The sequence below is a fragment of the Diceros bicornis genome, chromosome 21, assembly GCF_020826845.1.
Source record: "Diceros bicornis minor isolate mBicDic1 chromosome 21, mDicBic1.mat.cur, whole genome shotgun sequence".
NCBI lineage: Eukaryota > Metazoa > Chordata > Mammalia > Perissodactyla > Rhinocerotidae > Diceros > Diceros bicornis.
The window spans coordinates 48,267,406-48,292,560 of NC_080760.1; positions in this window are offsets into that span (position 1 = coordinate 48,267,406).

Here is a 25,155-nt window from a genome sequence, read left to right on the forward strand (position 1 = left end):
TGACGAATGGGCTTCTGAACCTTGATGAGCGAAGGTGAGAAAGGTCCCCGAAGTCTGCAGGGAGCCATCCAAGAGGATCACAGTTTATAATCAGAATCTCCAGAGAGGGAGGGAGAGAATCATGGCATCTGGCAGAAAAGAATTATTTATCCAGATATTTGTTCTACCTCGACACCAAGCATCTGGAGGGAGCATCCAAGCATCTGTCTGAGGCTGTTTGTTGTGGGGGCGGGGTGCATGCGTGTGTTTGTGTGTGTGTGTGTGTGTGTTTGTGTGCGTGTGTGTGTAAGAGAGAGAGCATGTGAAACAGAATAAATCAAACCAACATCTGCAGAAGAGATGGGATGACTGAGGCAGGATAGAGGAGTTGTAAGCACGCTGTTCTGTGGAATCAGACACAGGTACATTCAAATCCCAGCTCTGACACTTACTATGCGTTCCTCAGAAATTTTCTTAAGCTTCCTAAGCTTCAGTTTCCTTATGTAAAATGGGAATAGTAACCAGGAGTTAATGAATGTAATATTCCAGCTACAGAATAAGTAACTGATAAATCGTGTCCATTATTCTAACCATTGTTATTGTTGCCAGTCTTCTGTGTGAGCCTTGCAGAAGGATAATAAAACAAAAACCAGATGGATTGAATTTCTTCCTTTTAAATAAACATATACATCTCTAATAAAAGCCACTGGGATTAAAAACTATCAAGAAAGTAAAAGATTAGGTCACATTCAAAGAACAACTTTTCAAGTTCTTTGGATAAATACCCAACAGTGGAATAGCTGGATCATATGGTAGTTCTATCCTGTGTTCATTGCAGCGTTATTCACAATAGCCAAGACTTGGAAGCAACCTAAGTACCCATCAAGGGACGAATGGATAAAGAAGATGTGGTATATATACACAATGGAATACTACTCAGCCATAAAAAACGATGAAATCCAGCCATTTGTGACAACATGGATGGACATTGAGGGTATAATGCAAAGTGAAATAAGTCAGAGGGAGAAGGTCAAATACCGTATGATTTCCTTCATTAAGTAGTAGATAATAACAGCAATAAACAAACACATAGGGACAGAAATTGGATTGGTGGTTACCAGAGGGGAAGGGGGGAGGGAGGAGGGTGAAAGGGATAATTCGGTACATGTGTGGTGATGGGTTGTAATTAGTATTTTGGTGGTGAACATGATGTAGTCCATGCAGAAATAGAAGTACAATGATGTACACCTGAAATTTTTACAATGTTATAAACCAATGTTACTGCAATAAACAAAAAATTAAAAAAAAAAACAACTTTTGAATTATTTTGAAGCAAATTTTCCACAAAACACTAGGTCCTTGCAATGCAATGTGGTCGGCATCACCTGGGAGCTCATTAAAAATGCACAATTGCAGGTCCCACTTTGGAGTCTACTAAACAAAATCCGCATTTTAACAAGATCCCCATGTGATTTGTAAGCACAATAAAGTTTGAGGAGCACTGAGCTAGGACACAGAGTCTGTGTTTGTCCACAATCCCATCAAATCCTCTAATGAATGGAAAGGAAGGATTCATTTAGCCAAGCAGCTGATCCATTCAGTCACACCTGATCAATTTATGCCCCAACAAAGAACCAGCAGAATCGACCAGCTCAGATGGAGCAATGCCCAGTGCAATCAGCCTGAATAGGAAGCAGATGGTGTATGTGACGGGCCATCCAAAAGTATTTTAAATAAGACAATCCCTTGCCCCCATAAAGTTTACAAACTACTAGAGGCAACAAAGGAGTAGAACACGGAGACAAATTGCTAGACGAGTAACAAGAAGGAGTGAAGGCGATTTATTCTGACTTGGAAAATCAGAGTAGCCTTCTTGGAGAATGTAGCATTTTCAGTGGACAGTGACGAATGAGCAGGATTTCAACAGGTGGAGAAAGCGAGGAAGATGCAACTTGAGTGGAGGGGATGCATGAGGTGGAACAGCAGAAAAGCGCCCAACGTGTTCAGATGCATGAATGGACATAATGAGAGTTAGAGCTTGAACGATGTTTGAGGCCGGATCATGTGGAGTCTTGAAAGCTGAATCAGGTATTCCAGCATCAACATGAAGGCAAAGAGAACCAGACCATCAAGGAATTCGGCCTTAACGAGGGAAATGACTTGAACATGTGTTTTTAGGCCACAAGTCATATCTATTTTCTTTAGCTTTTACATAAGCTACTGGGCACAATCTCCCTGTGACCAGAGACAAGACAATTCTATGAAATCTGGCCTTGCTTGGTCATGTCTGGTGTCAGAGCCCTGCTGGTCCTCACTTTTTAGGTATAGGGATCCTATCCCTCTCTTTTGGGATTTCCAGCCTTATTCAGTTATTTTTCTAACATATATATAAAATGGGAAGCTTGGGCCCTTAAGCCTGTGGTGCAGATGGCTAACTCCACACTAAAATTTACTCAACTTCTGAAGGCACCGAGTTGTCACTGAAAAGCAGCTGCTCATTCTGGCCTGTCATTTTCCAGCCCCTCTGGCACTTGTATGTAACTAAGAGACTCATGATCAACAAAAGAGTGGGAGCAGAAGTGATGTGGTCATACCCAGGCCAAAGCTTTGAAGTGGCTGTGCCTGACTCTTTTCCCTTCCACAAGCTTGATGAAAAGGATGATGAGACCCAGGGGATTGGAGGGCTTCGGTCCTGAATCACGACATGAAGTAAAGCCGAACATCAACCAGGAACACCCACATTGCACTGTTCCTTACACAAACAAGAAATAAGCTTCTATTGTATCTGAGCCACCACGTGTTTGGGGGTCTATATGTTACAGCAGCTAGCATTACCTAAGACAGACCTCACAGGAATGACTGTTAGCATCAAAGGAGAGAAGGATGAGAAGGTACTTTATAAATTGTAATGTCCTGAATGACACTCTTGCTGCACTAAATATTCAACAAATATCAATGGAGCAGCTATTACACACCAAGCATGTCTTTGATTCTGAGGAATCAGTAATTAATAGGACAGACATGTTCTCTCTCTCCCAGATTAGTATCCAGCCACTACCCAACAGTGCTGGCTGGAGCATAAGAATCACACCATCTGTCTTTCAGCATAGGAAGCATATTGCATCCTATCCTCATTTATCCATCCAATGGGACAAAAGCCAGGCAAAATTAGAGCCACTCTCATGGAACGGCTTTCACTGAGTTTCTTTGTATTTGCTTTTAAATACATAGCTTGCTTTGTTCCAGGCAAGATTTAAGGCAGCCTATAAGAGCTTAATTTAAAAATGAAAGAAAAAGGTAAAAACATGGTGGGATATGAAATGGATCCATGAATACTGCTAAACATACAGTCACTAATGACTCATACACTTGCCACAAATTTAGATCTGAACTTTCTGGAAGCTGAATCAAAATGTGATGTCCTTTAGTTGTTATAATATCTGTAATTAACTATTTTGTGTCTCTATTCTCCATAGACTGAAAGCTTCATGGAAGACAAAATCTGTCTTTTACTTACTGTTGTACCACATGACCTAGCCTAGTTCTTGATCCATAGAAAGCCCCCAGTAAGCACATCATAAAGTAAAAGCAGATCAAGCTTGAGGTCCAGTCACACTTGGCACTAAGACAAAAAGACATGTCACCCCCAGATCCTCAGAGAGACGAGCCAGCTTGATGACGAACAGCATCCTCATCATAAGCTTACAGTGGACCCAGTGGCAAGCAACCCGTGAATGGTCCTCATTTCCCAAAGCCCTTATGTTGATGGAGTCTGACCAAAGCACAACATAGAAAAAGCAAATTCTATACAGAATCCAGTATCCTGTGATCCCAAACCCCAGTTTCTGCTGATCTGATCCAATCCAGGGAGGATTGCTGACTACCTGTAGGAGCTGATGGACACATGACTTCTCAACAATCCTCTCCTCAACACTGTCTCCCTCATGGAGACTTAGATTCCATCAACAAGGCAGGTCTGACTTCATGCCTTTGGCTTACACAGGCCATTATAAGAAACCATTTTCTGAGACTCGAATCTGCATTTTCCATGTGGAAAAGTGAAACCGTCACTCAGGGGCTCCAATATGAAGATGTATTTGGTTGGATCAAAGTGCCATATCAATGTCACTTTGGGTACAGAATTAGAGAAATCTTTCCTTCATGTTCATTGGGTTCTTATGACTGACTTGTCTACCTTTTTTTGTTTTGGACCTTGATTCCAGAGACTGTATTGGCAAGATGAGCAGCATTGTCCCAGTTAGTTAGACAGAAGGTGTCCAGTGTAGGGGGCAGAGCGTATAGGGCCAGCATGGGCAGCAGAGAGCAGGGCTATGGCTGGGATAAGGCATTGAAGATGGAGCCTGATTTACAAACCCCAGCCAATTCTGGGGACAGCACAGGATTCCCAGGTTCATTCCCAAGAACGCACCAGGGTGAACAAGCTAGGCTGGTGGTGAACAGGAACCAGGGACCTCTTGCACAACTCCACAGCAATATTTGCATTGACTGCATTGAGTTCAATGTGATGGTGTCCCCTGGAGTTGTGCCATGCATCGGTCCTGTAGGGCAGAGTGTGAGAGGGTGTGTCCACAAGAGGAACAATGAGGACTAGCATTGACTGTGTGCTTTGGATGTGCCAGGCACTGTGCTAAGGACTTTACAAGTATTAGCTCACCACGTTCTCACGCCAGCATTGTAAGGGGACACTATCGTCATTCCCGTTTTACAAAAGGAGGAAATGAGACTTAGAGAGGTTAAACAACCTACTCAAAATCATTCAGCTAGTAAATGATGAAGCCAGAATTTGACCCCAGACAGTCTGACTTCACAGCTCATGCTCATAACCACGCTAATATATTGCCTTCCTCTGAGTTGATAAAAATAACTTCACTTTTCAAGATGTTGTGCATGACAGCTTTTGAATTCTGCCCTAGCAACCAAGGACCCACCCCTAAATGTCACATGCTGATTCTGCTACCTCATCTAAGAGGATGTCTCCATATTATAGTGGCGAGGCAGGTAAACACACTCTGCAAACACGCCCTGGAGAGACACTTACACAGACACATTCATGGTCTGGTCCTGCAAACGCTCCCGGACAGCAGGACAGATGCAGCCTTTAAAAGAGAGATTGGCAGCAGTAACTCAGGCTTTTATTAAGTCCCACTTGCTAAATTCTCCTGTCAGATGAAAGCAGATGACTCCCTTTCTCCACAATGAGAGCTAGGTGAGCGTGTTCAAGGGCAGAGCACAGCCAAGGTTGCATTCTGAAGGCAGGAAATCAGGGAGCAGGGGAAGAGATGACCTGTGACAAATCATTCAGAGAGAAGCTGTCAGAGCAGAATAACCCTCGCCCAGTAGCCAAGGCTCTGTGACCTGGAGACACCCGTCTGCAATGTGACGAGAGGACAGAAGTCTCTGTGGAAAGAAGACACACCCAGTGATGTATTTTCAGCAAGTTGTCCAGGCATCCCCCGGCCTCTTTCTACCCTCTCAGAGACAAATCGGCCTGGAAAGATGCAGCTTAATCCATTTCATCTTTTTCTTACCTTCTTTGAGGGCTTTATTCTAGGTCATCTTGTTCCTAAACTGACACTTCAATCTTCCAAATGTAGATTTAACTTTTCAATCTCTTTGAACCAAACCTGGTTTGGTTTAGTGGTGTTTCCCTCCTTCCCTCCCTCCCTCCTTCCCTCCTTCTTTCCCTTCTCCCCTCCTTCCTCCCCTCCTTCCTTCTCCTCTCTCTGTCTCTGTCTCTCTGTCTTTCTTTTTCCCTCCAGACATCTAGAGCTTGGCAGACTGAACTAGGTATGGGATGATGGATAACCTGCTTTCATGATACAGGAGCTCTGCATGTGTAAACAAGAACAGAGAGGCAAATGATTGAACACAAAGTAACCAACCTGCACCTTTGAGTCTCTCCAGCCTCAGCTCCTCAGCATCTGTCCCTCTGGGCACCTGCCACACCCACACTCTTCCAGATCCTGAAACATACTCTGTCTCACCTCAAGGGCCATACTCGGGCCATCCGTCTGCCTGGAGCAGGGCCCATGGGGGCAGCAGAGTGGCACTGTGATTAGTTGAGAATTAACTCCCACTCTGGAGTCAACTGTGTCTGGTTTTTTTTATCCCCCCAAGTCTCCTACTTCATGTCTGAGGCCATTTACAGAAAGAAGAAAAGCCTCCCTTTACTAAGCTGTTGGATCAACCTAGAACATTGTTTTAAAATGTCATAGAGTCTATTTTTAAAGTTTCCATTGATTCCTTTTTATTTTGCTTAAAATTTTGAATCTTTGTCCAAACAACTTGTAGGGGATATGAAGAACATTTCCTACACTTTATGCCTTTTAAAGGCCTGCCTTTGTCTTTTTTTTCTTTCTGTAATCACTCATAGCCAGGCTATTCAAATACTCTGAGGTCTTTTCCCTCCTGCAGTTTTGAAGCATTTTCCCCATCCAAGGGTCTAACAAGTAAGTGAAATAGTTGAAACAGATCTCAAAGTCTGGAACATAAGTACTTAACACAATCTTATGTTCTGTAGCAGATTTCTGTCCGTTTTCCTGAGATTTGAGAAAATCCCTGTTTATAGTCGTCAACTATCTCTAGATCTTCTGATATAGCAATTGTAAGGGCACACTGTACAACGTGCTTTTTCTTTACCTGAGGAGGGGGAAACCCTGAGGGGAGGGGAGTTTGTTAATGAGGTCAGGGGAATGAGGAGAAGGCGAAAAAGAGATGTAAGTAGTACATCCCTTGGTGATAGTAAAGCTGGTAGGAGAGAGAGAAAACGAGGGCAAGTTTCAGAAAGTTCCCGGTGCAAGTAGTTATGTTCTTGCCTTTGTTACAAAGTCCTTAAGGGGGGTTATTTGGGAGTCAGTATTTCATTTTGAGGCCTTGGAATATCAATCAAAGAAAGCCAGCCATCGAATAGTTGGTATTTTCCTCTCCTCTAGAGTTCCTCCTAAATCTATTGTTTTTTGACATATTGAAAGTCTCCCATAATGACCACTGAATTCTAAACATTCTTAGGGAAATGCCACCCTTTACCAAGACAGGTGCAAGAATTAGGATTGTAGTGGGAAAGCATGTAGAAAGCAGGGTGTCTGCCAGGTGGACGCTTTGGTTTTGAGGCAGATGAGCCTGTGACAAACAGAAAATGGGGGCCATGACAATGAGTCATAATGGCGTCCTGATGAATGACGTCTCACACTCCCAACTAAACAGAGTCTAAAAAGGAACTGCGCTGATCTTATACCACAATTCAATGACACAGGAAGCATCCTTATGAAGGTTTTCGTGAGGTACTCAAGGCAAATGTTGATGGATTGCTTCTGCTTGAATTGGTCATTCGTCTAATGAACCATTAGTTATGTGTCTAATGGACCTATAACTATTAGTCAGTGGGGCCAGCATGGACCAGAGGCTTAACCAGCTTAGGCCTCCATCTGTAACCTATGGAGTACTTCCTTGTAACATTCAACATATACAAGACGATCAAGGACAATAAAAAAACACACAGGCCAAGATGATCTATAAACAGAAAAATGACAAGTGAAAGTAAATATAGCAACGGATGAATAAAAGGAATAATGGCAGGAGCACTAACAAAACGGTTTACCTCCAAACCAAAACACTTATTTCCCTTAAATAAACACCTATTTGCTTACAAATCCAATGACTGTATAATAAATTCAGAAGTGAGAGCTCATAAAACCCATCAGAGCTCAGATCACTGTTGGGAACGACTCACCTCCCAGTGAAGGTGGAGGATGATCAGGTGGAGCAAAAGGGGCTGGATGAGCACACCAGTTAATATGAGGTTCCCACGGGGGCCGACCCCCTGGCTTAATGGTTAAGTGCACACACTCCGCTACTGGCAGCCCGGGTTCGGACCCCGGGCGAGCACTGACGCACCGCTTCTCCAGCCATGCTGAGGCCGCGTCCCACATACAGCAACTAGAAGGATGTGCAACTATGACATACAACTATCTACTGGGGCTTTGGGGGGAAAAAGGAGGAGGATTGGCAATAGATGTTAGCTCAGAGCCTGTCTTCCTCAGCAAAAAGAGGAGGATTAGCACGGATGTTAGCTCAGGGCTGATCTTCCTCATAAATAAATAAATAAATAAATAAATAAATAAATATGAGGTTCCCACGGAATGTCACCAAGTGAGGGTCTTCAAACCAATATCAGAGAGCCTCCAATTGTGAAGAAAGAGACTGTCATTCACAACATCCGGAACAAAGACGCTGAAGTTATTCCTTGCTAAGCAGGAGAGAGAGGTACTTGCAAATCACAGTCTCTCTGAACAAAGCAAAGAGCTGAGTTTTGCAGAGTTTGGGGAAACAGGGAGTTTGGGGATCAGAGCACTTTCCAAGGAGGAGTGTTTAGGGATTGGTTGGCTTTCAGAACCACGGTCACTGCAGTGTGGGTGTTGCTGATGGACACCCAGGACTGTGAGTGCTGAAATGAGGCTGTCCCTGACTGATTGGGATATTCAATAAAACTCCTAGAATAACTGAAACAATTTTGAAAAAGAACAAAGTTGGAGGACTTGCACTTCCCACTTTCAAAACTTACTATAAAACTAATTATGAAAACAGTGTAGTACTGGCATAAGGATAGATCAACAGAAGAGAATTCAGAGTCCAGAAACATATCCTTATATTTATAGTCAATTGAATTTGAAAAAGTGCCAAGAAAATTTGTTGGGGAAAAGATAGCCTGTTCGACAAATAGTGCTGGGACAATTAAATAACCAACGCATAAAGATGAACTTAGACCTTTATCTCGCACCATACACAAGTATTAACTCAAAATGGATCACAGACTTAATGCTATAAACTTTAAAAAAAAAAATAAAGGACAATCTTTAAGACTTGGGCAAAGCAAAGACTTCTTAGATACAACACCAAAAGCATGGTCCATAAAAGAAAACAATACATCTATTGGATGCCATTAAAATTTAAATTTCTACACTTTAAAAGACATCTTTAAGAAAATGAAAATACAAGCAATAGACCTGGAGAAAATATTTTCAAAATTCATATCCATGAAAGGACTTGTAGCCAGACTTTACAAAGAATACTTACAACTCAATAATAAGAAGACAACAAACCAATAAAAACATGGGCAAAAGATATGAATAGACATTTCACCAATTGAGATTTACAAATGGCTAATTGCACGTGAGAGATGTTCAACATCATTAGTTGTTAGGGAAATGCAAACCAAAACTACAAGGAAGTAACATTCACATACACTAATATGGCTGTAATAAGCAAGACAGATGAAAACAAATATTGATGGGATATAAAGAAATGGGAGCTTTCACATATCGTAAAGTGGTGCAGCCACTTTGAAAAATATTTTGGCAGGTTCTCGAAAAGTAAAACACAAACTATCATAAGAGCCACAATTCCACTCCCAGGTCTACCCAAGAGAAATGAAAACATTGAATTGCACTTGAATGTTCATAGCAGCAACATAATAGTAAAAAACTGGAAACAGCCTACATGTCCATCACCTGGTGAGTGGATAATCAAAATGTGATAGGTCCATATAAGGAATATCATTCAGCCATAAAAAGTAATGAAGTACTGACACACACAACAGCATGGATGAACCTCAAAAACATTATGCTAAGTGAAATAAGCCAGATGCAGAAGACTACATATTGTGTGATTCTACATATCAAATGTCCAGAATAGATAAATCTATAGAGACAAAAAGTAGGTTAGTGATTGCCTAGGGCTGGGGAGAGGGAACAGAGATGAACTCTAAATGGGCATGAGTGATCTTATTGGGGGGAGTAAAATGTTCTAAAACTGATTTATGTCAATGGTTGTACCACTCAGTAAAATTACTAATACTTGAATTGTACACTTGAAGTGGGTGTATGTTATGTTATGTAAAATACAATTCAATAAAGCTATTAATGAACAATAAAACAAAAAATAGACTATGGTGAAATATCAACATGTGTTAAATATAGAAAATGAATAGATGAGTGTCTGTAATATAAATCTCTACTTTTTCTATGTTTGGAATGTTTCATAATTTTTTAATCTGAAAGATAAATAAACAAAAAATTTTACTATCTCAAATATGGCATTATCCATGGGAGAGTATATTATCATGATTGCAAGGTGCACACCAGGCTGTTTTTTAAATTTTAAGGGCTATTGGCAATCTATGTCTGATAACTGCCCACTGTTGTTCTGTATCTTCTCTAACACCTGGTTCAGAGCCAGGCTCAGAGGGGACCCTTGTTAGCTTGACTCGATGCTTTCTGTTTGCCTAGGTCCAGTGAGAACTTCCACAAGTATTTTGGCCACTCAAGAAGTTTTTCCGGAGACCTTTGCAAATCTTCTAATTAGAAAAGATTACTGTAATAACGAGAAATAATGGTACCTTGAGATGCAAGTGCAAAACCAAGGTCTGAACAGACTCATCAGTTCAGTGATTCCCTCCTGCACCCCAACCTACCTGTGCCTGTGATTCAGTTCCTTCTCCAGCAAAGGTACAAATCATTTTACCATGTGAAACCTTAGGGTCAAAAGTCAAAGTAGCAAATCCAAAAGTTCAATTAATTAGTAATAATATCCTTTACACACATTTTATTAATTCTGTAAAAGTCCAATGGAATAGTAGAAAACATTATCGCCATATTATTGCCATTTTTCTGATGAGGAAATGGGGAAGCTGAGAAGATAGGTGACTTAAAAAATCAAGCAGTCTTTGCGATATGCATGTAGCAGAGCTGGGACATAAATTCAGTTCTCTTGCATGTTAAAATAAGGTTATAGAAAAATATATACAGTAATATCCTATTTATGTTGATATTGGACATGCATTGACGTCTCAAATTTAGCATGTTCAAAACCAAACTCCTGATCTTCACCACCAGGGCCCAGCCTGCGCCTCTTATAGTCTTCCCCACCTCTGTAAAGGGAAACTATTCCTACAGTTGTTCAAGACAAAAAGGTTTCAGCCTCTGACACTTGTCTTTTTCTTCTTCATCCACTGTGTCAGCAAATGCTGCTATCTCTTCCATGTATATCCAGAAATGCACCACTTCTCAATAGTTCCCACCACTTCAAAAGCTAGATACCACCTTGGATAATTGCAACCATCTAACACATCCTCCTGCTTCTACCTTTGCTGCTCTAAAATCTACTGTTAACTCAGTGGCCAGGGTGAATTAAAAGGAAGTCATGTCATCTTATACCTCTGTTCAAAGCCCTTCAGTGGCTTCTCATCTCAATTTAAGTCTTTACTGTTTCCTACAAAGTTCTCTATTAGGAAGACCCACTTCTATGACCTCTTCACCCACCTCTAGCCTCTGCTTCCTCTACTCCCTCCCCACCCGCCCATCCACCTCCACCTCCTTGGTATATATCAAACACGCTACGCATGCTACTGCCTCATGTTTTCAGGTGTTCAGGTGTAGCTCCTCCAACACTCGCTTCACACACTCAAATGTAACCTTCTCAGTGAGGTCTTACCTGACCACACATCCCCCACCCTCCCTGATGGATTGCAAAAAAAGGTCTTAATCCCCTTGCCTGCACCCATTCCTCTTGCAACATGACTTTGTAGCTTCTCCCACCAAGAGGGCAGGCCTCCACCATTTCCCTAGTAAATAAGATGCTGGCCTTTGCAAACATCTCTACCTTATACCGACTTAGTCTACTGGAAAAGGAGCTGAGATGTAAGTTAATGACATGAACATGGAAAGGCAACAATAAGCTCACCTAGGCTTTCAGAGGCATAATTCAGACTTGAACCCAGATCTCCTGCTTCTTAATTCACTTCTCTTTCCAGAACACCTTTCAATGCCTTTCAGAGTATTATTAACTGATCTCAACCTTGAACTTTCACAAAGCACTTGAGTCGCATTCTGCAAAAGCAATATTTCTAAACTTGTCCTCATAATGTCCCCTGGAGTGAAGCAACTCAACCGGTCCACAAGCAGTACAAAGCAGTCACAGAACCAAAGGTATAAATAGCCTTTCACAGCTGGTGCATGTGGGATTACAAGTAATATCCTTTCATCGTTGAGGACACTGCACTTCATTGCAGAACCACTCCAGTCGTTTCTCCAAAGTGTTTTATAAATAATCCAGAGCTCTCAGAGGGTTGGCTCTACCAGGTTCCCAGCGTTCTGTCAAGAGCTTCTTGAATCTCAATAGTGCCAGTCATGACTGAGTCCCTAGTTAAATACTGACCTACTTTAAGCAATTCTAACCCAAAATTCTATGTTGTAGTGTCAAGCCATTTGCTGATTATTAGTAACTAATATGTGATGGGTGTTATAATTGGGAGATGATAGGATGTCATGGTAACATACAATAGGACCTAACCTGCCGTGGTCTAAACATAAACTTTGGGGACGTTTCCTCATATAGGTGGTGAAGTCAGGGGGTTAAGTGATTTTAACCAGAGGAAATTTAAGCGATAAAAAGAGGACCAAGAACAGAACTTCAAGTAATAGGAGCCAGCAAAGGAGAGAGAGATGAGGACAAAAGGCAAAAGAAAACCAGCTGAAGAATGTCATGGTAGCCAAACTGGGGTACAAATTTTAAAAAGAGGCAATAACAAGATAGTTCATTGCAGATACACACTCCTACCAAGATTAAAGCAAAATCAGGATAAAGTGGTTTAAAAAAAAAAACTGTTTAAAGTCATTGGAAAATGTTTAAGTCAGTGAGAGCACAGGGACCAAGATTTTAAAGAAAAGGAAAGCACAGAAATGTGAGCCCAAATTATATGCCACTTTCTTCTTCATTTCATTTGCTGATTTGAATACAGAGACTCCAAAATGTTTATGAGGCTGGGGAACAAAATCTTGAGTTCAGAGCTAATGAAGGATCAGTTTCCTTGGTTAAACACTCCAACTTTTCAGTTGGGAGCCCTGAAGGACAAAACCCTAAGAGCTGGGGAACACAGGAAACAGAGCATCTCTCACAAATGCTGAAACCCATCTTTGATAAATCGAGCTTATCCAACAGGAACTTTCCGCAATGATGGAAATGCCCTATATCTGTGCTGTTCAATATGGAACCATGAGCTACATGTTGCTATTGAGCATTTGAAATGTGGCTAGTATGCTGAGGAACAGAATTTCTATTTTATTTAATTTTAATTATTTTAAATTTAACTTTAAATACGCACATCAGAATTGTTTCAGCTGAAGAGAGCAACCTCACCCAAGATGTGTCCTACTTCCCAGAGTGACCCACATCAACGAATGGTCCACAGAAGAGTATAAAGGCCAAGCCTCTTGCTCCAATTCATGACAACTTGGAAAAGCCATTTAAATCTCAGAGCTTTCCATGGGGTTGGCCAAGGGTCCACTGGGACAGCTTCACAGCTCAAATTCTCTCTCTGACAATGCCTTCCCTTCCCTTCCACAGGTATTAATCCTAAGAGTACTCCCTAATAAAAGTCTTGCCTGCTAATCTCCAACTCAGAGTCTGGGTCCCAGAAAATCCAACTTGTAACATTTGGTGCTAGGAGCGGCCCAAGAAAGCAGATATTAATATGGGTATTTGGAACTAGATCGCCCTCCATCCAATTGGCATTGAGGCTCTAAAACTGGTGGGAAGTGACACACAGCCTCTGGCACAGTAGCAATGCAATTGTTAAAACTTTCACTAATTGGGAACTGGGATGGGATACTGAAGGAGAAAAATACATTAGCTAGTGTGAAGTATCAGACATTTGAGAAATATGAAGGGAATAGTAACTGTAAGGACGGTGGAATTGAGTGCTTTTGCTAAATTTTGATGGATGCACTGGAAAAAATAATGAGCAGCTCAGAGCAATTAAACAGCAATTCAAAGGGAAGTGTGAAAGCCGGAGGGCTTCCTCAGGAGCATATAAAGAGGCTTTCCTCTCTGTGGTAAAAGGGCAGAGAAAGCGAGAACCATGCCCCAGGTTGCGTAATCAGAGTGGCTCAGCTCCAAAAATAGTTAAGCTTCCAACAAAGGCAGGTCTGCTGTGCCAAGGACGGGGAGCCTGACTGCAAAATAATGAGACCCTGATGCATGGAATGGGTGATAGCTGGATAAATCAGCACAAAATCCTGAATTCCCAGATTCCCCATAGCATCCTAAGCCTTCATAAATGGCCCACTCCTCCCTATTAAGAGTGAGGGCATCCCCCAACATTGCAAAGGCAATGCTGAGTCCTCCTGCCTACAAGAAAACATACACCCCTTCAGGATCTGGCCCCGCCTTCTCTCCTGGCCAGTAGGTCTATATTTAGGCTAAGGCTAAGTCACAACATAAGCCACCTGATAAGGGAGGAAAAGCATTGTACTCCAAGCACTACTTGACCTGGTCATCATGTTCCATGTTCCAGCAAGAGCCAGGAGAGTGCATTGGGACTGCATTCTGAGGGTGCTTGACAAAGGGGCAGAACATAAAGCTGGATGCAGCTAAGTGTATTGATTCTGAAGCTCTCTTATGGGATATAGGAGTGACACCAGGTAAGGCCCCAAGAGATGCTACAAATCCTATTAGGATGTTTCTGGATGCATGAAATGAAAAGATGGCTCACACTAAGTGAGGTAGAAATGCCATATTGCTCTGGTAGCCAGTGGAAGAAGGGATTAAAGAGCTCAAGAAGTGGACATGCTCAAGTGGATATACTATGTAAGGCTGCAAAGCCCACCAGAGAACTCTGTTCCATGAGACGACCCAGAGGATGTGCCATTTACCAAAGCAATGTGCTGATGAGTGGACACCAGCATCACTGAGAAGCTTGGTGAGCCAAGGCCGAGAGTAGGAGATGCCATTACAGAACTGAGCTCAATGATAGCTTTAGGGATAATAGGACTCCAGAACAACAGAGGCCAGGTGGCTGTGTGTGAACATCAGATGCCAGGTGGATGCAGTTATCACAAGGAACACAAGGTTGGAGTGGCAGCCAAAGGAGCCTGACACCCAGATAGTTGCAGACACAGCATCCATAGGGGCAAAATAGATGGCTAGCCATCAAGGACATTGCTCAACCTGTACAACCGGAAGAAATCAAGAAGGGATGAGCAAGAGATGGGGACAATTGCCCCAGTGCAATGTCACAACCCTTGCCTACTTTCCAGATCAAAGCCAGGCTTAGGGCTTGGGACCCAATGAATGAAGTAGAGGAAGATGTGTAGGATGAAGGACTCTGCAACACCAGAGCAAGGATGCATGGTAATGATTCCCCAATCCCACCCCAAAGGGATCCACACCATTTACTTGGTTGACTGTGTGCTCAGGTCGAAAGCAAATCACATGGCCAATGGAGAGTCAGCAGGAAAGGGTCCGAACAAAGGGTGTGGACAGGGAGGCAGTGATTCTGTGGCTTTAGCACTCTGTCTCACCACAAACTATGCTTGTGCTCGTCCCACTCGCTGACTGTTCCTCCCACCATCATCCAGTCCCTTAAGCCAGGAGCCCAAAATCATCCTTGATTTAGTCCTTATGTTACCTCCTACCTCTAAATAATCACCAACTCTTGCTGATTTTTGTCTCTTAAATATTTCATTTACTACACTCCTCTTTGGCCCCACTAACCCTGCTCTGTTTAGGTCCTCACCACTAGCCCTCAGATGGTCTCTGTTCCTCCAGTTTTTTCTCAGAAGCCCAGTCATCATATTCTTATTTAAGTTGTATATTTAGAGTGCAAAATTGACCCTCATGCTCAACCACAAAAAAACCTTAAATTGTCCCCAAATACGGACAGCATGAAGCCCGAGCTCCTAGCCGTCCTGCATCCTTGACAGAGCGTCAGGCTAACCTCCTGCCTCTTCCCGTCTCGCAGGTTATCCTCCCATGGTACAGAACTGCATGTGGGCTGTGGCACCCACATGCTGTTTCACACATCTGTGATTTTCTGCAAGCCTCTTCCCACATCTTCACCTGAATAACGGCCACTCACGCTGCAAGTCTCACCTCAGGCATCAGCCTCCACAGAAAATATTGCCTGACGATACTAGACCACATTAGGTGATCTTCTCTGACCTCCCGGGCATCCTGTGCTTACCTTTGTCGTGTGTTAATTAAGGGTTAATGCTCCAGATTCAGACTGCTTGGGGTTGAGTCCTGGATCTACTATACACTAGCTCTGTGACCTCAGCAAAGTCATTAAACTTCTGTAAATCTCAATTTCCTCATCCACAAAATCTAGATAATAGTATTTATTATCTAGTATTTACCTATATGAGCCACGACTTCTTTGGGGTGCAAGTCAAAGAAATCCACCTTAAACTTATTTAAGCAAAAATCAGGCATTGTTTTTGGATAATGTAATGGAAAAGTCCAGTAGTATAATGGCTTCAGGCATGGCTGGATCCAGGTGTTTAAAGAATGCCATCAAGAAGCTGTCTGTCTCCGTTTCTCAACTCCGTTTCTTTTGTGTTGACTTCATTTCCAGGCTAAATATTCCTTCATAGTTGCCACTGATGGTTTCAGTCTTATATTTTCACAGGTAGGTAATTGCAAGAGAGAACAACAGCTTCTCATTCCCAACAGGTTTAAAAACAAAGTAGATTCTCATTGGAATCTGCCACCCCTGAACAAGTTGTGTTTTCCAGGAGGTTATAATGAACTGATTGACCATTTTTGGGTCAAGTGACAAATTTTCAGAACTTGAGGTTAGGGCCCTCTAGCAGCACTGCTTTTGGACCCAGGCAAAATGGAGTCCTGGTCCTTGTTTCTTTAGAGGGACGCATACATCACAAATATAAATAGAAATAGGTTTATTAAAGAACACAAGGTTGTGTCTGTCACTGGGGATCCAGCCATCCCTGCAGCCTAGAGCTAATACCATCCTCCTTAACTTCACCTCTCAGCCCCAGGGAAAGGCTGGTCCACACCTCTCATCAATGTCCTTGAAGCGAAAGGTGACAGCATCCGACACTGCAGAGGTCCGGGTTATGGATGGTCAACAGAGGACACAGACACTTCTTAGAGTGCAAGTAGAGGGCAGGGTCTCAAAGCCAGAAGACCCTCCAGGAGGTTTGCAATAGCCACTCTGGGAAATGTAAAGGGATTGCCAGAGCAGGTAGAAACCAACCCCTCCCCCAACTTTCCTCTACACAGGATTCATTAATTCACAGGTCATTTCTAATAGTCCTGACACTGGCTGAACATCAGACATGAAAGGAGAAATCGCATCAACTCACAGACAGGCAGGCCAGTCCCTAAGACAGGTCCATTTCTGCCTCATTTCACTCAAGTGCTTGCCTTTGGCTCCCCAAAGTGCTCTTGTTGAACTCTCAAGGGTCCCCCAAATGGATTTGAGGAATAAGAAACCAAAGTCAAAGCAGTTTATTTTTAACCAAATATACCCTTATTTCCCACTGAAAGTGAGCGTGGCCTCTACCCTGACAAGGACACGGAGCTAAAGGTACAGTATCAACTCTTGAGGGACCTCATGCCTGGCTCAGTATCGTCTCTCTTCACTTCCTGGCAGGAATCTTTCTAAAGTGCAGAGCTGGCCGCGTCATTCCCCTGCCAAAAATCCTTTGATGGTTCCATGTTGTTAAGGGATAATATATGAACAAATAGCAGCATTTAGGGTGCTTCCTATGTCAGACTCTGCTCTAAGGACTTTATATACATTAAATATTTTAATCTTTACAGCAACCTAATGAGAAAAGTAGTGTTATATTCCTATATTACATATCAAGAAACTGAGGCACAGAGAAGGTAAACAGCCCCCCCAAGGTTACACAGCAAGCACGTGACAAAATTGGGATTTGAACCCAGTCGGCCGGTCTTCACGACCTATACAGCTGTACTAGGTCATCTCTTATGAAAGTGCAAAAGTGCGACATCTCCAAAAAGGGAGAAAATCTGATAGAAATCCCACATGGTGTGGAGTCGTTCTGCTCTTTCCAGTCCCTCACATTGCCTCTCTCAACATCACAAGCAGGGAAGTGGGTCAGAGCTCTTTGGGGGCCGAGGGATTGCGTTTCATGGTGGAATGGAGCAGGACAGCGTGGGAGCCCTTCACCGGAGCTGTCAGCGCTGCATCCCCAGGTGGGTGGCCAGAGGTGGCCAGGAAGGAGGGCGGAAAAGCCCAAATGGAAGCACTGCACCCCTCACCCCCTCTCCACTCACTGGGCACCAGCCAGAGCCCCAGGAGCCAAGAGGAGCCAGCCAGCCTGGCCATGCAGGAGTGGCCAGCCTGCATTTGTGGGGATATTGCTTTTAATTCAGAGAGTGAGCGCTTGCTTTCATTAACCGTTCTCAGAAGTTCATCCAGTGAGGATGTTTGCGTCTCCAGCATTGGAGAGGAACCGAACAGGAGCCCAATTACCAAAGGGCAGAGGCAGAAGATTGCAGTCCAGGCCTGGCGCAGACCCCTCCAGCAGCCACCCCGACCTTCTCGCCACTCCCCATGCACATCTGCCTTTCTGCCTCGGCCCATGCTAGGCCCTGTGCCAAGGATGCCTCCTGTCGCCACCTCCCACACCCAAAAGCTCCGACTCCCCCCTTACAACACCCAGCTCAAACGCCACTTCCCCACAGTCCCCAGCTGGAAGTGACAGCTCCCGCTCAGCTCCCACAGTCTTTGCTCTCCTCTCTACCTGTCCTTCCCATCTCAGCTTAAAGAACACCCGTCCTACACAGGTGAGGTCTACCTGTCTCACAACCTCACAGCTCCTTTACGTCAAGCACACTTTGTGATTATAGATTTATTTTTGCTATAATTTATTTAATGTCTGTTTCTCTCACTGTATTGGCTCCAGGAATGTAAACTGAGCCGTGCCTATTCCAGCCATCATGGTGGCCCTTGTGCCCGATATTGTGTCCACCAGGCATCTATCTATCTATCTACACATATATATTATAAATATGTATATATGTTGAATAAATAAATAAAAAGATAAATGAAAGAAGTGGCTACTGGAAGGATGTTGGAGTAGATAACCTTGAAAATCTCTTTTACTTTTAGAATTCGATAGGAACATCTTTTTAGACAGGAAGGGAATCACAGGTTCTGTTTATTTAGAAAGAGTCCTCTAAGAAAAATTATCTTTCCTTATCTCAGCTGTCTAGCAGGGTGTCCAGGGCCCCCCCACGTTTAATTGCACCATCTGTGGAGGTGTGTGGCTTGGTTCAGGTTTCAGGGAGCGGGAGAGAAAGACATTGGAAGAGAGAAATGACTGGTCGGAGCAGACCAGCACGGAGCCCTTTGGAAAGAGCCAAGAGTAAATGAGCTTCTAAATGCCCCACAGCTGCAGAGCAGGAGTCCAGATGGGGTCTCTCAAAAGTTGAAGCCCCAACACACAAAATTGCTCTTCCTGCCACTTGCTTAACTCACCCACAGCAGCAAAAAAATGTCTTCCCAGCTTTGTTTCCATACATTCAATTGAAAATAAATATTAGGCCCAGCTGTCTGCACTCTCAGATTTAAGAGATGAAATTGTGACCAAATAAATGGACTTTTCCTCCCCTCTGGAGTCTCTGCTCCTAGCCCAGTGGTCACCCAAAGGAGGTGAATGGATTTACTGAGTTTATGTTCTGGCCCCTTCAACTTTAAAAACTGAACTAAAATTAAATATATTCAGAATATTGGACTGAACTGGCTGTGCTACTAACCAATAACTGGCCTTGGGGAAATCACGCAGGTTTCCTGAAAAGTGGCTTCTTGACATACAGAATGAGGATTAAAGATCACATGTGAATTGTCTTTCCTACAGGATTATATCAGGGACCAAGAGCACCCAGAGCCAGTACAGTGTCATGGTCTGGAGGCAGGCAGACTTGGATTGGATCTTGACTCTGCCACTTGTTAGCTGTGTGACCTTGGACAAGTTATTTAACGTCTCTGGGCTTCAGTGTCCTCATCTATAAGTGAGGATACAAAGATTACCTGCCCATTATTTCAAGGGCTGTTGTAAGAATTAAATAAGAAAATATATATAAATTGTTTAGTGCATGCCTGGTACATGGTAGGAACCCCCAAAATTATGGAAGCAGTAGCTATTAACAGCCCTTAAGATAATGTAAGCTATAAATCACCATAATGTATAAATATAGTCAAGATCACGATTATCAACCAAGTCAAACCCCGTCTTCTTCATGAAGACTTTTCCTAAGAACTATTGCCTATTGATCATTCCTTTTCCGAAACTCCTATAGAACATCTCCACCCTGGGTATTTGGAATTGAACTATATTCTCTCATGTATTTTCTTCAGCGGTTTCAGTTACAATTAGAAACAAATGTAGCTCACTCAGGCCACACATCCTGGGCTGGGATGGAGAGTTGTGCGGGTGGTACGTGGTAGAGTCACCTAATTCAGGGCCTAGAGATTCGGGGTCCAGGGGCCTCACCTGGAGTTCATTCCCAGAACTGAGCATTCTCTCAGGGACTGATTCACACCAACATCCCCTCTCCCCCACCCCCACGCACAGAAAAACAAATGCATGATTATAAATAACGCTGAATTCTAATACCTCCTTTAGAGTGAGGACAGTAACATCCAGGTAAGAGAACACGCCTTTTCACCACCCAGAGCCCTCTTCACTGGAGGACCTGGGAAGTGCCTGACACGAAGCATGTGCTTAACGAATATTTATTGAATAAATAAATGAATATTATTAATGAGAGGATGGTTGGCGTATCAGTTTTCTATTACCGCAATGATGCTGCAAAACAAGCCACCGAAAAAGCTTCAGTGACAAACCATTGCTCACAGATGTCAGACCAACTGCAAGTAGGTTAGGTGGCTGTGACCCCTTGGCTGAGAAGTGATGCGATTGCCAATGGCCATGAGAAGAAGAAGAGCTGCGCAGGAGCCTGATTTTCTAGCGCCCAGCCCAGTGCCTTCCTAATCATCCCGGGTTCTCCCACGTCCCAGTGCTGAGATTCTGTGTGAGGACGTAGTAGATAGACGGAGGATGGGAACTCACAATATGCACACATAAACACAAGCTTCCCCACTGCGTGCAGGATCAGCACAGATTCCCAGGAGCCTGAAATAAGCTTTAGCACCATTGCCAAGCTCTAGGAGGCAGAATTTGGGCCAGTGCTATTAATGGGCTACATCTAATGAGGGACCAGGGAGAGGGAAAGGCTCCTTTGGGGACAGGAGTGTTTGCCTATAAAAGACAAATTATGCATCCCAGCCACTGCAAGGCAAGCCATGTGCTTGGCACATGTATGTATCACCCCCAAGGGAGGGGTCCCTCTTCCAGTTCACAGATCAGAAATGTTCAGGTGGTGAGTGACTCAGTACATACCTTCTGAAAATCTGGATCCAGGGCTCAGAATGGTCTCCTGCGTCCAAGATTGCAGTTACACACACAAGCCCCTGGAGACTGAATTAATCTTAAAAGATCTTGCAGAATTCAGTCAAAGCATCATTTGTCTCCTCTTCCTGGCTCCAGGTAATCAATTGTGTAGAATTATTCAATCTTTACCTGTTGGCTTGCATAGAAGAATCTGAATATGGGATGAGGCAAAAGTCAGCTTCTGTTCAAGGTCATTCTCCCCACAAGGGCATCTTCCTATGTCATACGATTTCAGGATGTAGAACGGTGACCATTCCTTTAGGTAACGCTCATTCATTCAGTCAATAAGCATGTGTTCAGCATTATGTGCCAGTCATTGGACTAGACATTAGGGTTAAGAATGAATAAGCCACAGTCTCTAATCCTCAGTCAACGACTTACAGATGACCCTCCTCCCTGAGTTTTTCTTTTTCCCTAAATGGGGAAAAGAGAACCATAAATGATTATAAAACCATTTGGAAAGACATTGTAATAAGTATATGAGCTACATGACATGAGATTAACAAATGAGCTTGAAGGAGGAGGTGACATTTGACATAGGTCCTGAAGGATGAAGAGGCAATCCTAAACAGAGTGAAAAACATATGCTAGATACTGTATATTGGCTCATTCAAACTCCTTCCCATCATCCTTCTAGCAGAGATTGGAAAGCTAAAATCCACATTTCACAGTCTCCCTCACAGCTAAGTTCTGGATACAAATTATATTCCACCAATTAGATGCATTCAAGTGGGATTTGAAAGGTAGAAATAAGCTAAACCAACCTACCCGCCCTTTTATGAGGCTGCTACTGCTGGTAATGAAGCCTATAGGAATGTGAGGATTTTACAGAGTAGCATTTCAGGGACTGTTCTCCAGCTCTGTGCCTTCCAATAGGCATTTGAAATGATAACAGAAGTCCTTTTCTCCAGGAAAGCTCCCCTGGCAGCCTCAGAAATAGAAGCACCCCTGGTGAATTGATTCTATGCTGATCTGGGAGTGATTCCTTCCAATAATTTCATTAGCGCTGAATTCTTTGTACTAAATGTCTTTCTGCTTCAAATACTTAAATTTATTTATACCTCCTGCATTCAACTCTTACTAGTATGGAATTTAGAACCAAACAAATGCTTAAAGTTGGGAACTTGAGTTTTTCTTCTGAGCTTACTGGGTTTGAAGGCAGGGACAATACCACTACCATTTGAAAATGGGTTACATGGCACACAACGGCAAAACAGTTACTTAAAATATCACCTCTGAGCTTCCAGCTATGATGGTCCAACTGGCATCAGACTTGCCTTCCTGCTATAAACAACTGCAAAACTGAGAAAAGTATATAAGTCCACTGTTTTTAGACATGTGGCAATAGGCTGCACAAGACTGAAATTCCCAAGAAAAGGGAAATTCACAGAGGAGCCTCATGATCACCCCAGCTCTCTTAGAGGGAACTTCCTAGCTGTGAACTAGAGTCCAAGCACAGCATGGTGAACTCACTGAGCTGAAGAGGCAGAATGGCCAGAATCTGTGGGACAGGGCATTGGAGGGGAGGAAGCTGTATAGATTGAAGGGGGATCGGAGGTGGCCACCTGTAAGTCACTGACTGAGGGCTAGGCTGCACAAACAATGGTTGACACAGAGTGCTTACTACAGAGAGTAGAATAGAGATACTAGAGCTCGGGCAGTCTCTAGGAAGTTGAAATTCTGGCCCATCAAGACAGGAGTAAGACTTCATTAAAACCTTGTTAACCCTCTAGGCATCAAGCTGAAATAACAGAAGGGCCCTGATTTAGGTTTGAAGACCACACCCTATAGTACAGCCTACACTAGACACACCCTAACAGTTCCTAAAATCAAGACTTGATAAAATCTACAATAGAGATAAAGTTTAGGAATTGGGTCCTCCCAAATTATGGGGCTTAGAAACTCTTTAGGCTTTCCACATATCAATCTTTACAAAATACAAAACCAAACCAACAAAAGTTCAAGGTGATCAGCTATTAATTGAGCCACCTCCAATAAAAAAAGTCAATACTCTTTATCCACTTTGTTTAGGAAAAAATTCAAAAGTACTAGATAAGCAAGGAAACAGAATATATGACCTGTAGTCGAGAAAAAAAAACTTAAAAAACAAACCTGAACTAGCACAGATGTATTATTTAGTAGACTAAAACTTTAAAGTAGCTATTATGTTCATTGAATTAAAAGAAAATATAATCTAAATGAGTGAACAGATGGTGAATCTCAACAAAAGAAATGGAAACTATATAAAAGAAGCAAATGGAAATTCTAGAATTGAGGGCCGGCCCCACGGCTTAGCGGTTAAGTGCTCATGCTCCGCTACTGGTGGCCCGGGTTCGGATCCCGGGCGTGCACCAACGCACCGCTTCTCCAGCCATGCTGAGGCTGTGTCCCACGTACAGCAACTAGAAGGATGTGCAACTATGACATACAACTATCTACTGTGGCTTTGGGGAAAAATGGAGGAGGATTGGCAATAGATGTTAGCTCAGAGCAGGTCTTCCTCAGCAAAAAGAGGAGGATTAGCATGGATGTTAGCTCAGGGCTGATCTCCCTCACAACAACAACAACAACAAAAAATTCTAGAATTGAAAACTGAAATAAAATGATTGGATGCGCTTAACAGCAAATCAAAATCACAAAATAAAGAGTCATTGAACTTGAAAATGGATCAACAGAAATTCTCCAATTTGAAGAACAAGGAGAAAAATAATGGAGAAAGACAAATAGGGACCTATGAGACAATATCAGTGACCACGTCAGAGACTTGTGGGACAATATCGTATGTATAATAAGAATCCCAGAAGGAGAAGAAAATGAGAACAGGATAGGAAAAAAATATGTTTGAAGAAATAATAGGTCACTAGATAAAAAGCAGGAATTCTCAGAGCCCTTCATAAGCTATACATTAACAATTTGCAAACCATTCAGAAGGAACCATGATAAACAGTCTGGCAAATATATTTGACCCTAGAACTCTCATAGCACGGAATACATCACAGAACTATGTTCTGCAGAATTCAATTTGGGAAACATCCCCCTTCACACTGGACGTGCAGCTCAGGCATTTCATGGGGAAGTTGGTTCAGGGGAGTGAGTAACTCTGGGCTCCTAGAGGGTGATGATATTCATGGCTGGGTGAAATTTAAGATGACAAGAATACTCTAAGAGGTCGGGGAGGGCACAGAAAGAGACAAGGAAGGAGCTGAAGACAAATATCCCCTACAGGTCAGTCCTGGCTCCCAGCCAGGCCCCACTCAAGCTCTGTTTAAGGTCTTTGAGTCCACGAGCTCCACTTAGTACAAGCAGCCTTTGAACCCCCAGGGAAATCTGGGTCCAGGACTCAGAAAACTCATTTCCACCAAAGGCGACAGGAACGGTGGAGAAGTGCCAACATCCAGGTGCAGAGGATTGCTTCGTGTTTTCATTTCATTTTCTGAAAGTGACAGAATCGTAAGGAAGGCCATCCAATGTAAAAGAAATAGTACACTGCCACAAATCCCAGTTCTCTGGATCACAGCCGAGTCCGACTGACTCATCCTATGTGACAAATGGCAAAACCTAGAGGCTATTAAAAAAAAGTATACCACAAAATAAAAAAAAGAAAACCTCAAGTAATGACTAAAAGACAGGTCATGTGATAGACTGGATAATAAAATCCCCCAAATACATAACCTTCTCATTTACAGAGCACTTGAGAGTTCATTCTTATATTTGATCTTCATGATAACCTGTGAGGCATACAGCATCTTTTCCATTTTACAGATGAAGAAACTGAGGCTCAGGGAAGTACTGTGAATTTCCAGAGACCACATAATTAGTTAACAACAGAGCTGAGACTCAAATGTAGCTCGTTCCTCTTAATAACCCATTGCCACGA